General features: G+C 46.4%; 1 pseudogene across 1 annotated transcript; it reads right to left on the reverse strand.

The window, feature by feature from the left end:
* Nucleotides 1–1,658: 1,658 nt before the first annotated feature.
* On the reverse strand, nt 1,659–2,368 carry LOC105523210 (annotated as a pseudogene). The gene has a single exon (XR_001003556.1). The product of XR_001003556.1 is annotated as a 60S ribosomal protein L14 pseudogene (transcript).
* Nucleotides 2,369–3,293: the final 925 nt, after the last annotated feature.

Here is a 3,293-nt window from a genome sequence, read left to right on the forward strand (position 1 = left end):
CAAAGTCATGGAATCAACCTAAATGCCCATCAATGGTAGACTGAATAAAGTAAATGTGGTACATACATACCATGGAATTTTATGCAGCCATAAAAAAGAATGAGATCAGAGATGGCTGGCAAGGTGGCCAAATAGGAAGAGCTCTAGCCTGCAGCTCCCAGTGAGATCAACACAGAAGATGGGTGATTTCTGCATTTCCAACTGAGGTACCTGGCTCATCTCATTGGGACTGGTTAGACAGTGGATGCAGCCTATGCAGGGCAAGCTGAAGCAGGGTGGGGTGTCGCCTCACCCAGGAAGTGCAAGGGGTCAGGGAACTCCCTCCCCTAGACAAGGGAAGCTGTGATGGACTGTACCGTAAGGAATGGTGCATTCCGGCCCAGATACTATGCTTTTCCCACAGACCTGCAGACCAGGAGATTCCCTCAGGTGCCTACACCACCAGGGCCCTGGGTTTTTCAAGCACAAAACTGGGCTACCATCTAGGCACACAAAAAGCTAGCTGCAGGAGTTTTTTTTCATACCCCAGTGGCACCTGGAACACCAGTGAGACAGAACCATTCACTCCCCTGGAAAGGGGGCTGTGGCCAGGGAGCCAAGTGGTTTAGCTCAGCGGATCCCACCTCAAGGAACCCAGCAAGCTAAGATCCACTGGCTTGAAATTCTTGCTGCCAGCACAGCAGTCTCAAGTGGACCTGGGATGCTCAAGCCTGGTGGGGGGAGGGGCGTCCACCATTACTGAGGCTTGAGTAGGCATGTTTTCCCCTCACAGTGTAAACAAAGCCTCTAGGAAGTTCGAACTGGGCGGAGTCCACTGCAGCATGGCAAAGCCAGTGTAGCTAGACTTCCTCTCTAGATTCCTCCTCTCTGGGCAAGGCATCTTTGAAAGAAAGGCAGCAACCCCACTCAGGGGCTTATAGATAAAACTCCCATCTCTCTGGGACAAAACACCTAGGCGAAGGGGTGGCTGTGGGTGCAGCTTCAGCAAAGTTAAATGTTCCTGCCTGCTGCTTCTGAAGAGAGCAGCAGATCTCCCAGCACAGCGCTTGAGCTCTGCTAAAGGACACACTGCCTCCTCAAGTGGATCCCTGACACCCGTGCCTCCTGACTCGGAGACACCTCCCAGCAGGGGTCGAAAGACACCTCATACAGGAGAGCTCTAGCTGGTGTCTGGCTAGTGCCCCTCTGGGACAAAGCTTCCAGAGGAAGACACAGTCAGCAATCTTTGCTGTTCTGCAGCCTCTGATGGTGATACCCAGGCAAACAGCATCTGAAGTGGACCTCCAGCAAACTCCAGCAGACCTGCAGCAGAGGGGACTGACTGGTATAAGGAAAACTAACAAATAGAATGAAATAAAATTAACATCAACCAAAAGGATGTCCACTCAAAAAACCCATCCAAAGGTCACCAACATCAAAGACCAAAGGTATATAAATCCATGAAGATGAGGAAAAAACAGCACAAAAGGCTGAAAATTCCAAAAACCAGAATGCCTCTTCTCCTCCAAAGAATCACAACTCCTTGCCAGCAAGGGAGCAAAACTGGATGGAGAATGAGTTTGACAAATTGACAGAAGTAGGCTTCAGAAGGTGGGTAATAACAAACTCCTCCGAGCTAAAGGAGCATGTTCTAACCCAATGCAAGGAAGCTAAGAATCTTTTTTTTTTCATGTCAAAAAGAGCCTTTATTACTTTTTTTGATTGTCACTTATGCTTTCTTGCCAGATGCCTTTGGAGCAGGTGCTTTCTGGGCTGGAGCTTTCTGACCCTTCTGAGCTTTTGGAGCAGGCGCAGCCTTCTGGCCTGTGGCTTTCTGGGCAGGAACCTTCTGGGCTGGAGCCTTTTTACTTGCGGTGGTCATCTCTTTTGCTGGAACTTTAGCAGCGGCTGTAGCAGCTGTAGCAGCAGCAGCAGTACCCTTAGTACCAGGTGCTTTTTTGGGAGAAGCTTTCAGGAGAGCTGCCTTTTGAAGCTTCTTAACTTCATTCTTGATTATTCTGTTCCTCATTTTCTTTGCCTTCATAACTTTAAAATGATCAAAATCTGTCATCTAGGCTTTCCTTTCTCTGGCTTCAATCTTCTTGGCCCATCGTGTGGCTGCCCATTTTGTATTGATGTCTGCCTTCTGCCAGGCTTGTCGGACATACTTCTGGAGGGCACTGTGTGAAAACTTGAGGATGAAATCAGTGAGCTGCATGCACTTGAAAGGCGTGGCCTGTCTCCTCACTTGAGTGCAAGGTCCATCGACCAAAGCCCTGTTCTGATCAATAACATCTACAATCGCAACCAATTTCCTGGCATGAGGTCCAAAGGAGACATAGGCCACCCGGCCAACCTCCATGAAGCACCTGAACACCATGTTGGCAGCATTAGGTGAGAAGGAAGCTAAGAATCTTGATAAAAGGTTACAGGAATTGCTAACTAGAATAACCAGTTTAGAGAAGAACATAAATGACCTGGTGGAGTGGAAAAACACAGCACAAGAACTTTGGGAAGCATACACAAGTGTCAATAGCTGAACTGATCAAGTGGAAGAAAGGATATCAGAGATTGAAGACCAACTTAATGAAATAAAGTGTGAAGACAAGATTAGAGGAAAAAGAATGACAAGGAATGAACAAAGCCTCCAAGAAATATAGGACTATGTGAAAAAAACAAACTTACATTTGATTGGTGTACCTGAAAGTGATGGGGAGAATGGAACCAAGTTGGAAAACACTCTTCAGGATATTCTCCAGGAGAACTTCCCCAACCCAGCAAGACCAGCCAACATTCAAATTCAGGAAATACAGAGAACACCACAAAGATACTCCTTGAGAAGAGCAACCCCAAGACACATAATCGTCAGGAACACAAAGGTTGAAATGAAGGAAAAAATGTTAAGGGCAGCCAGAGAGAAAGGTTGGGTTACCCAGAAAGGGAAGCCCATCAAACTAACAGCAGATCTCTCTGCAGAAAACCTACAAGCCAGAAGACAGTGGGGGCCAATATTCAACATTCTTAAAGAAAAGAATTTTCAGCCCAGAATTTCATATCCAGCCAAACTAAGCTTCATAATTGAAGGAGAAATAAAATCCTTTATAAACAAGCAAATGCTGAGAGATTTTGTCACCACCAGGCCTACCTTGCAAGAGCTCCTGAAGGAAGCACTAAATATGGAAAGGTAAAACTGGTAACAGCCACTGCAAAAACACCAAATTTTAAAGACCCTCAACAATATGAAGACATCACATCAACTAATGGGCAAAATAACCAGTTAGCATCATAATGACAGGATCAAATTCACACATAAC

The sequence above is a fragment of the Colobus angolensis genome, unplaced genomic scaffold (assembly GCF_000951035.1).
Source record: "Colobus angolensis palliatus isolate OR3802 unplaced genomic scaffold, Cang.pa_1.0 Scaffold454, whole genome shotgun sequence".
Classification (NCBI taxonomy): Eukaryota; Metazoa; Chordata; class Mammalia; order Primates; family Cercopithecidae; genus Colobus; species Colobus angolensis.